Source organism: Paroedura picta, chromosome 8, assembly GCF_049243985.1.
Source record: "Paroedura picta isolate Pp20150507F chromosome 8, Ppicta_v3.0, whole genome shotgun sequence".
NCBI lineage: Eukaryota > Metazoa > Chordata > Lepidosauria > Squamata > Gekkonidae > Paroedura > Paroedura picta.
In genome coordinates, this window is record NC_135376.1 from 49,382,611 (window position 1) to 49,394,990 (window position 12,380).

The following is a 12,380-nucleotide window of genomic DNA, read 5'->3' on the forward strand; positions in this document are numbered from 1 at the left end:
TGGATATTCCTTACAGGGATGGCCATGATATAATGATTATAGACTGGGATTAAAACCAAAATCTAGATTAATTCCGTTCTAGACCTTGAAGTGTAGGATAACCTTTGCCTGATTATTTTCCTTAAGAAACATGAGACTATGGCAGAGTCTGCACTTACTTTGTTTATTCTATTGTCAATCCTGTTGAATTCAGATCGATTTGAACTCGGGTCTTCCTCTCCCCCCCATTGAAACAGGAAAGTGTTCTTCACGTGGTTTAGGGTAGTTCAAAAGGGGGGGGAGCCAAGCCTCTTTCTTTTCTTGAAGGGGTGGGAGAGGAGCCAAGCAGAGAGCCTCTTTCTTTTCTTGGAGGGGGGGGGAGAGGATCAAAGAAGGCAGAGGAGGGGGGGAAATCCAAGACTTACAGAAGTTGAGAGAAATTAGGGGCTTCTCCGTTAAGGCAAGCTTGTCACATGGGTACCTTTGGCCAATCAGGGCATCTCTACCACGGAGGAGAGGCCAGATTCAAAACAGCCTGCTTTCTCAATCTGAATCTTAAAATATTGAGGTTTAAAAGCATTAGATATCACACAATAAAGGTAGGGTCACTCCGGATCAATCCTTCTTGCTGCAGAAGGAAAATTTAAATCGCCCAAAATCAAAACGAAAATCACATTCTGTGTAGATGACAGGGACTGAATTGACCTGGGATTGGAATGAAAGCTCCGTGCAGTTTACACCCATGAGACTGTGAGGGTAGGAGATCCATATATACTGCCACATGCTGCTGGAAGAACTGTGGGATACAAATATTCTAGATAATCATAGCAATCTCCTGTAGTCCCACTGAATACTTTGTTTCTGTCCTTGGACCATTATCTATGCTCCTATATTGAAAGGACATCCATAAGCTTACTCATTTCCCTTTGCATTTATATTCTGTTAACTTGTAGTGACGTTGGAGGCCGTGAATGTACTTTGTAAGCTTTATTTCATTAGTATGATGATATGATGTCACAAGTGAAATCAGCTCAGTGTGATGTCTGAGTGTGGTGTATGCCAGAAGTATGCCAGAAGTATGCCCATTAGTGAAGCTAGGGAAGAAGAAATAGAATGAACTATAGTCATCAGTTATAACTCACCGGCTAGAGCCATCCTCAGAATATAATATGTGTTGTTTCATTCAAAGTGTTTAGATATTTTATAGTTTTCTTCCTCCGAATCTTCGACTGGTGTGCATATAAAAAAATAAGAGTGATGCCCTTTGTATTCACTTGACCTTTACCTATCTGTCTTCTAGACTAAGCATATTGGTGTTTCTTCTGTGACAAAGGGCTTCTTTGCAACTTTGCTGTTCTATGTTAGTCAAGCAGTGTCTTTTCTACTCTCAGATAAAACTGAAAGAAAAAGCCACAGAAATCTTGCCTTGCCATTTAGTGACAAATGTTGTAATGAGGTTTCTGGGCATCCAGTTTTCTTGCTAAATGAATGAAACTTGCACTGTGTTGGATTATTCCAATTCCTTAAAGTTGTAATTGGGGGAAAAAGAATTATCAAACTTGCTTGGAAACAAAGACAAATTCATAGCCAGAGGACTTGGAAAAATCACAGTCTGCTTCTAAGAATATATGAAGTCAAGATAAAGCAACTATTCTCTGAGTCCAGCAAAGAACAGCTACAAAAAAAATTAATTAGGCGAAGACTGATGAGTAAGGGTTGATTCAGACAATCATATTATTCTCCCAGTGATTGCAATTACCAAGTAATAGCTGGTGATTTGAAGCCTTTGCTATATTTTCCATATGATTTTCCCACTATATTTTGCAGGAAGTAGCCAATAATTGGGAAGAGAATTCACATGTGCTAACTTTAGGGATGGATTGTTAACTTGCCATTTGAATGTACCTGCTAGTGTATTTTCACTTGTCAGTGATTAATAGGTACCTTTCAGTATCTAGTGTTAGCTGGATATTGACTTTACACTGAAAAATGTAATGGAAGATGAGCTAAAATTTCTAAATTTTGACATTCAGTGCAAACTCAGGTAGCTACATAATCATTATAGCTTGTTAAAGGGTAGGGGATAATAGATTTAAATTTATGAAATTATGGATGTGGTCATTCTTACAAAAGTCATAGGATTTTCATCATTGTCTATATCCTACTTAGATCTGTTGGTCCCAGAAAGTTCCATTTGAAATCAAATTTAATTTCAAAGTCGATTATTTCACTTTACATTGACAGCTGTCATTTCATAAAAGATTCTTCATTTCCCCAATATACTGTGGGTTGAACCCAGTGTAACATTTCTGCAGGGACGTCGCCTACAGAATAAATCAAACTTTCTTCACTTTTGACAGTTCAGAGTGCCCCCCAAATCAGGGGGATTTGGGGGTTTTATGAGAGAGATGCAATAGCTGCTTTCGGAGAGCCCACATCCTTGTGCTCAGGTCATGGAAAAGCTATGCTACACCCAACCTTTTGTTCTGTGCTACAGATCTCACTCATGTGTAAAGTTTATAGTTACATCCAGCAAAGGACAAACTGAAAGTATTTTGTAGAATGAGCTTGTACTGGGCAATGACATAATACAATCCTGCTTTCAACATAACCTAGAAGAGGAAAATATTGCTTGACATCCCCAGTACTAACATGGACAGAGATATTTTCCCAAATGTTTTTCCAACTAATACACTTGTGTGGTTCAAAATTATCCTGACAGAAAAAAAATTGCAGAAGCTTTTAAACTAATGATACAATCCCATGGATAATTTCCCCTAAATAGCTCAGAGATGGGACTGAATGAATCATATATCAATCCGGGAAGCAATTTCCCACAATGAGTTCTACCTGCTGGATAACTCAATGCATTACAGATTGAGTAAAAGCTTTCATCTAAAATCTCTGAAACTGGCTTTGGTGCAAAACCTGGACCCTCAGGGTAAGGGAGCCATGAATATATTTAGAACTTTACTGTAGTACCTGCCTTACAAATGTGCCTTTGTGCAACAGCAACTTGCTTGGAGAAATAATCCTATGACAGAAGTGACTTCCAACCATTCTTCACAGGCCACTGTTTCCTACCTAACATAGGGCTCAGTATTTCTGTTGTGTTATAAATAGCTTAACAATATTTCATGGCATAAAAGCTGTGATTTTTAAAGCACTTCAATATACCGTGGAATTACTGTCACCCTTTACAGAAAATGAATCAATTTAAAAGCCATATTCCAGAAATCAAGGGATACTCATAGAACATGTTAACCAGGCACGAGATACACAAAATACAACCACTTCCTTTGGGTGACATCCATCACCCTGCATCACCCTTTTTTCAGGCCTATTAAAATTTACTGATGTCAATTTTAGGTTTTATTAGGTATGATATTTATGTAGCAGAATTTTAGTCATGGCTGTGCATGTGGGCTGTAATGTGTCCACTTTCTCCATAGGAATTCTTTATCTTTCAGAAACCTTCAACCAGTTATTAAGATTCATGTGCTGTTGGGTCTTTGTGACTGAGATATGGCTGATTACTTGATGTTCTTATTTGCGAAAATAATATCAAACCGCCTTATATTGAGGCAGACCATTTTACCTGAGGCTTAATACATTTGCCTACTCCTGCCCATAATCAGTTCCTGCTTTGCTAGATATTTTGCTAGATACTTTGCTAGGTATTTTTCCAGCCTTGCAACTCTCGAGTGCCTTTCTGTTAATCTAGTTAATGTGAAAGAAAAGAAGAGTTGGTTTTTATACCCCGCTTTCCCTACCCAAAGGAGTCACAAAGTGGCTTACAACTGCCTTCCCTTCCTCCCTGCACAACAGACACCTTGTGAGGTAGTTGGGGTTGAGGGAGCTCTAGCAGAACTACTCTGTAAGAACAATTCTAACAGGATGGTGATTAGCCCAAAGTCATCCAACTGACTGCATTGAAGGAGTGGGGAATCAAACTTGGCTCTCCAGATTAGAGACTACTAATTAATACTGTCTATTAAAGATGCTATAGATTGTATATACTCATTTGTAAGTCCCCTTTCTCCATATTTGTGACTCAAAGATGTTTACAACTTCCTACTCTCTTATCCTACCATCTTATCCTTACAACAACTCTGTGAGACAGGTTAGGTAGAGAGTATGTGAATGGCTTAAAACCACCTGGCATGCACGGCAGATTGGAGACTGTATCTCAAGTCTGCCAGATCCTGGTCCAGCACATTATCAATTACAACTTACTATTTTGACTATTTAATACTATTTATGGTTCTGTTTCAGATAGGTTATATAATATCTCTGCCGTTAAAACATTAAAGAATTAAGTTGAGATGTTTTAGGGGTATATACAGAAGGGAATTACTAAATGCAACAATCTAGGAAGACATGCACACAAATACAGCAGACCTTTGTGAAAGAGTATAAAGGTTTATTAAATAGATGTTTTAAAACATAGTATTACTATGCAGCACAGTCACTGCTTAGCAGCTAAAAACCAACAGAGCTAATGTTATACCTAATATGTGTAATACCTGGTATTAGATGGCACATACGAGTCCATGCTAGAGGCTTAAGTGTTCTCTGTGCAGCTGTCCATCATGATGTAGCATGTCACAGCAAGAGCAAGAGCACGGTAAGATCATAAAGTTAGCATGGTTTCTCCCTGGCTTATTACCTAATTATAGTCTTTTGCCATCTGGCACCAGGTGGCCTCCCAAACACAATTGCTTGATGGAACTCTCCAGAAGATGTTAACATCCACTCCTGGTTCCCCCCTCCCAGCCAGCTACACAATAGAACATAGGTTCTCAGGATTGCCACATTCTTGAATACAGCCTTAAAAGAGATAAGAATAATATCAGCAAGGTAGCTCAGTAATGGGCACCTGCAAGCTGGACAAGGCCTGCTAATAATCATGTTAAGCCTTGAGGGGGATCAGGGTGCTTTGCTTCACACACACCTCAGCTTTCTGCTCACTGGCAGCTAACAAAAACCAGGTGGTGAAATGGCAGGAAGACATTTCACTTACTGTTTTTTTGTTCACTGTCAAAAGCCACAGCACGCAGAAAGCTGGTGGTGAAAAGGCTCTGAGCCATTTAAACTCCTGCTTGCTGCTGTCTGCAGATTTTCTCAGAGAGCGGAAAACAGTGGTTTAAAGCCATTTAAATCAAATACATGTATTTCATGAAAAGTAGAAAGCAGGGCATTAATTTTAGACCATTGTTCTCTTCTCTTCGTGAACAGCCACAAACTGTATCAAAATATATGGAAGTTCATGACAGCTTTTCAGTTCGTGAACATTGCTTCATGAACCACAGGCTGCTCAAAATTTGTGATGAACTTTAGTTTGTCAGACAGTTTGTGGTCATCCCTACTCACCAGCCAACCTTGGTGTAGTGGTTAGGAGTGCTGACCTCTAATCTGGCAAGCTGGGTTTGATTCCATGCTCCCCACAGCACTGCTAAAGCTGGTCTGACTAAGCAGTAATGTCAGGGCTCTCTCAGCCTCACCTACCTACAAGATGTCTGTTGTGGGGAGAGGAAAGCGAAGGGGATTATAAACTGCTTTGAGACTTCTGGTAGAGAAAAGCGGCATATAAGAACCAACTCTTCTTCTTCTTCTTCCTTTATTCCCCCCCCCCTGCTCCCTTCAGTTTCCATCCTTTCATCTCCTGGTAGCCACTACTGGGAAAATTATGGCCAAGTTGCATGGTGCTGACTTCTGGGCATGGTTGTGTGGTGCAGAACCTACAAAGGCCTGTGCAGGTATCTCTGTTTCCATTGGATCCCCTTTCCACATTATTTCTTCTTTCCCTTCTCCTGACAATCCCATCTTTCCCTACTTCCTTATCTTCTTCCAACCCATCCATCAACTTAGATCATTTCCCTCTTCTTCATTTTATCTTTGTATCAATTCAATGATATTTGTTAGGTGGAGGATTCATAACTGGCCTAAGGTCATTCTGTGAACTTCCATAGAATGCTGATTTGAACATAGGTTTTTCCAGATCCTAGTCTGAAACTCTAACCATCACACCGGCTTTCTGGGGGTTGGGGGGGGGGTGCTGTTGAACAATAGCAAGCATCTTGGACATGGGTGCATCATGTGAGTCAGGTGGTATCAATTTGCCCAGTGAGCACTGGTGTGTCCAGCTCTGATGACTTCTCCATCAATGGTCAAAACACTCTCATGAAGGGCCTTGCCCTTCTCCACTTTTTACTGGCAGAAACCAAGGTTGGAAGGCTATCAATACTCTTGTGCCTAGCAGAGGCCACTGTTTCTTAAAGCTACAGGGGTTACTTCAGTTATTTGGGCTTTTTACACCAAAGGCTATCACATTCAGTTTTGATGCTACAAGTGGGATAAGCCTGTTCTAATAACATGGGATGAACAAAGAGATTCTAGAGAAACTGGTCAGATGAGAACATGTAGGAATAAAACGCATCTAACAGTTAAGTTATGGAGTGAAGTTTGATATGAGAGAAAATGGTAACTCTTTTGTGGTCTACAAAACTGATATCACCATTGTGGCTATAGTGAGTGGTTAGACCAGCTTTTCTCTTCTTTTTTACCATTGAGAAACCCCTGAAACATTATTCAGGCTCCAAGAAACCCCAGAAGTGGCGTGATCATGCAAAAATATGGTTGTGAAGCATAGCTGTGTACATGCCCACCTGGGGCCTCTTCTCTTCCCACTCCCTCCAAGCTCATCATTGGGCATTATGGTCATACCACCTGATAAATGTTTAGCATCTGTCTGTCTGTCATTAACTCCCATGTATATAAATTAATTAATTCCCACCCATTCCATCATCAGGAAACCTCAAGGTTTTATGAGACCTGGGTTGAGAAGGCCTGAGTTAGACAGTATTTTTCCAGGTTCCCTGTAGACTGGTTTTGATTTTGTGGAAATGAAGGACCAGTTGTCAGGCACACTGACTTGGAATCATTTTTCACTGGGAGCCTGCATTTATTTTATTTTTTAGTACTTGGTTTGTTTAGAATGCCACAGATACAAATCCATTATTAAAAGTTGCCTCTAGGCCTTTCCTCAGGGAAACAACACTAGGCAATTTTGTACAGGTGGAAGGTCTTTAGATGCAAATTGAAACAGCAGGGAATGGAAGGTCTTCATCATATACAATAAAATAGAATAAAACAAAATCAGGACAGTAACACAATGCAGGCTTACTAGATGGCTTACTAAATACCCACCTTGTATTATATTTCCTGTTCAGACAGTAATGCTGATAGCCAACCAACCCTTCTCCTTCCTGCTGTTACAGGAATGTGAAACTTAGAAGAGGTCCTACACACTTTAACACTGGCAGAGCTTTGAGGAACATTATGAATGGCAAGAAGTCCTGAGTTTTTAGACTTCTTAAAATAGCATGCTCACTGTTAACTTTGGACAAACAAAAATGTAATGATCCAGTATTCAAAACATTGGTCCTGATACATCAAGTGATACATGTTTGTATATACAGCTTTAAACATCTATGTACACACATTGAATAAACTGGATTAGACAGCTACTGTTTTTGATACGGATAAGGTCACAGTTTCCCACAGTTGTCATTTTCTCTGGTCAGTAAAACTGGGTAATGATGTTTATGCATATTCATAAGTTCCTTTTCAATTCATTGCTCTTTCAGATATCAACAGTGGAAAAGAAACATGGTGGGGAAGAAAGGCTCAGACATACACATTTAGAGCAGAGGAGCAGTATTATGAATGTGCAGTCAGAAGTGTAGTAATTTAAATTCAACTGCAACCATGAACAATTGGTAAATGTAGTAAATGTTTCAAATTCAAACAGAATAATGTCTGACATTTGGAAACATTTGGAAACTTTCCAGTGTAATAGCTATTTTGGCACATCACTCTCTGGATTCATTTTTCTGGGCATTTGTAGGTGGGAAGGGCAGCAAGTGGGGAGAGTGACACAGCAAATATATGCCTGGAGGTCAGGTCATCCCACTAAACCAGTTAGCTGAACATCCTATGGAACAAAATTGATCAAAATAGTGTTTCTGTACACAGCATTTCCGCTTCCCCTCATGCACAGACTGCTTCACATTCTTCAGGAAGTTTTTGTTTTGTAAAATCCTAGGTTCTGTGATGGCAGCTATTGTGGGGGGGCAATTCACTGTTAAGCAGGGGTAAAGACTTTACTGGCACATTCTCACAAGGAAGCAGGGATGCATACAGATGGAGGCTTGAGAGGAGATGGAGGGAGTAGAATGACAAAGCCATAGCATTACTGTCAGGATTCCACAATTAGGGATACATCTGCCCATTAATCGTCAATCTTGGCTTATTTATTTCCTTTACTATATTTCCCCCCAGAATTTAACCCAAACAAATGGTAACCTTACACCCTAAGCTTGTTATTCCTGCTTGGTCCTTGAATCTGTTAATTTACTGCTCACCCTCTACCTAAATGTATGGACTGGTAATTCCCATTTCACTGTATCTAAGGAAGTGTGTATTCATGAAAGCTTATATCTGGAATAAAACTTTGTTGATCTTAAAGGTGCCACTGGACTCAAACCTAGTTCAGACCAACATGGTACCCACTTGAATCTATCAAACAATCAATATACATAAGTAAATGTGTGTGTGTGCATGCTTTATTATGAAACAAAACTAAGACATGTTGTCTAATCCTGCTCCCTACCAGAATACTTTAGTCTTCTCTGCTTTTTGGAGCAGAGTATACTATGTTCTTCTAGTCAACAAAACAGAACACAAAAGATACAAGCATGGAAGAAATTGAATTGGAGATCCCATGTCCCTGTCAAAATTTTAAAGGCAAAAAGGTACTCCCATTTTGGATTCCAAGAAAGGGGTGGGGAATTCACATTCCTAGATCACCCATTCTTGTTCTTTAAGTAAAAAAATGTCCATTGCCTATTCAATAAAGATGCTTACCTTGTATGCTTGAAGCCTGTGACAGAGGCTGTCTATGGAACACAGTTCCTGAGAATTTCAGCTTAGCTTTGTGAAGGGAAAGTGACATCTGGAAATAGTTTCCAATTGAAACTAATTTAAACTAATAATCCAAATAAAGTTTTGAAACAACATAAGAATTGAATCTGACAACAATTTACTCTGAATCCAATGATAGACGGAGGGTTATAGCCCTGAAGGACGTGTATATGGACACTTCCTATTAGATAGAATGACACATGTTTTACAGACCCAAAGATTTGTTTTCATGAGGTAAGAAGAGCCAACACAAGAAGCAGTGGCTCTGGGCTTACCTCTGACTGCATTTGTGGTCCAGGGCTTAGAGCAAGCAAAACTGGCTACATGGGAGGAATGGTTGCTGCAGCAGCTTGGGTTGGCTAGTTAACTCTTATCTGAGCTGGTCAGGGTGGGACAGAGCTACAGGCAAACCTGGAGTTCTGAGTTTCCATTCTGGACCACGCCTTCTCTATTTAACAGGGTGGATGCTCCCTCTCCCTGTTGGTTCCAGCTCTCCCTGCTACTCTTCTTTGGATTCTTAGTTGTTATGGGTTGTGTTTCAGTCTACTTGGATTTTGTTGCATTTTGGCATAGCTTGGTTGGACAGTTTGGGCATTGAGATGGATCCATTTCAGGGACTCCCTTAAAGGATCTTGTGGGTGGACCCATTCTTAGCAATATCAGTTCAGGAGCTGTCAACTGGCACTTTCCACCTGATGGCAAGGGAACCACACAGCAGCTTATGCCTATGTGGATCCATGGGTTTGCCACTCCCTCCCTACCAGGTGACATGGGGGGATGAGTTAATATTGGGCAGCTGTGCTAGACCCTTTTCCCTTCCTGCGATTGTATTCAGTTAAAGCTGTTTCCCATTTTCCTTCTCACCATAGCTTTCTGCCTTGCCCCTGGGTCCACAAACAATCAGCTTCCCTCTTTCAAGAATGCTCCTCACACCAAAGTGTGAGGACATATTCACCCAAATGATTTAAAACTGGTTGTCATTGCCGCTTCAAGGATAATTTGATGTACTTTACACTGGAATCCTAAAAAACAAATATGGCAACTTTTGTATCTAAATGATGATTTAAATCACAAGATGGACTACCTGAACTTGTTTATTAGGAGATAGCTATGGAAGCCATTACGTTGCTGCTGACTCGGATGATTCAAAAGTGATATTCCTTCATAAAGTTTGGATAGGATTAGAGGACTTGAGAAAGAAGCAGAAATCATTAAACATTGTTTCTTAAGATTACTTTTTTCCAGGTTTCATGTATTTCACCAGTCTTGTTCTATTACTGCATACAGTCATAGAAAGTGAAATGAAACTTTGCTTAAGAATATTAATTTCTTGAGTTTCAGAGTCTGATCAGAGGAGAGTGGTTTGGAAAAGTAGTGATTGATTCAGTAGAAGGCAAGGGAGTAGCTCCTATGAACAATAAGAACCTCTCTTCTTGTTTGGCACTGAAACGACTCCCTTTTTATTATTATTGACTCCTTTCCCAAGGGGACATCGTGCCATCCTGAGATGGTGAAGTTTGTATGGTTTACAAATGCAACCTGATGCTAAATCCTTTGCTAGCTTCCCTTGAGCCACATTTGTTCTCCTTGAAATAACTCTGTGGTGGCAGGGAATTACTCTGAAGCAAAGAAGAGATGAAGTATTAAGTAAAGAAATCAAGGAAAGTGCCACAGTTCTTTTCCCATTTTCCAAGCAGTGAAGCAAATCAAACTCCTTCCAGGACAAGGGCAAAAGAACAACTATAGGTCCACCTCCAGGCTGAAAGAAGATGAGAAACCTGTTCAGGCATTGTGTTATGTAAATTGCCATTCACTGGCTTGGAAAGCAAAACACCCAAAGCAACTGTGGCCATTTTGTTGCTTAGGAATTTTCCTCTTCTGGACACCCTGCTTGAGTTACAAACACTGCATCATTTAAGCAACAAGCTCCAAACTCAGCAAGAACAAATATAAAGATGATTTCACTCATGTTGTTTTGATTTTTTTGAGGTCTTAGCATTTATTTTAGATGGCATTTTCCCTACCTTCAATGGTATGTTTTTGAGATACTTTTTGTCAAGGTGGCAGGTGATATTGCCGTGTTTAGTCAATCTGTTGTGAGCCACATCTTTTTCATTTCAAATCCAGGAGGAGGAATTATCCCTCCCTCCCTCCCTCCCTCTATCTCTTTCTGTCTCTCTCTCTCAGATATTACAGGGAGATATGTGAAAGAAGCAAATGTCAAAATGGCAATAATGAAATTGTCTTGGGGCAGTGTTTCCTGGGATGTAGAAACAAATTTACCCAAATTTAAACCATTCAATTCAAAATGCATTTCAGGTCTCAAATTACACTTTATCAGGGGATCCATGAATAGATTTATATCTTCTGGGAAAACAACTTATACTATCTGACAAATCAGATTATAGTATATGAATGTTTATGGTATAATTAATCTGATGGGCTTTCAATTGCCACTCAATTCTGTTTTTGTCTGACAGATTAACAGGTACCTTTTTAGAATTTGAAATCTTTGAACGCACAATACCACTTATAAAATGCAAATTGCAACCAAATAACGCATTTTGAAAGAAATTTTAGATTAGATTTTAATATAGCTCCTTAGTCTTGCTTTATGCCACATTATTCTCTTCTTTACTTCAGTATATTTCCATCACTTAAAGTAGTTACAATAGTTAAGTAGTTAAAAATAATTTACAGTATTATGAACATTATACATTTTTAAAACTGGGAGTTAATACTTCCTGAGGTTGCTTCTTGGTTTAGTGATTAGGAGTGCTGATTTATGATCTGGTGAGCCGTGTTTGATTCCCCAGCTGAGTGACCTTGGGTTCGCCACAGCACTGATAAAGCTGTTCTGACCAAGCAGTAATATCAGGGCTCTCTCAGCCTCACCTACCTCACAGGGTGTCTGTTGTAGGGAAAGGAAAGAGGAAAGGAAAGGCAATTGTAAGCCACTTTGAGACAACTTCTGGTAGAGAAAAGCAGCAATCAACTCTTCTTCTTCTTCTTCTTCCTCCTCCTTAAGGTTTGTTCATTTCTTAGAATCTTTTGCATATTCATTGCAAGGCATGTTCTAAACTATCTGTATCCTATCACTGTTATATGTCCATATACCTTTTCTACTCCTGCAGATCACATCTGTAAATACTCCATATCAGCAACTATAATGCTGACCCTGGGGCTCCATCTATTAACTGTCTAGTGCTGCTAGCTGTATAGGAAAGGTTTTGCTGCTTACATAGTACTGTTCCCTCAGCTGTAGTTATGCCAGCTTGAAAATATACATCTATTCCTATTTATATTTTAAAAGTAAGTTTTGGCTTTCTCTTCCTATAATACTCAAGGTGATAATCCTAAATTCTGATGATGTCCCCATGAAATCCATTATACAAACAACCAAACACTGTATCACT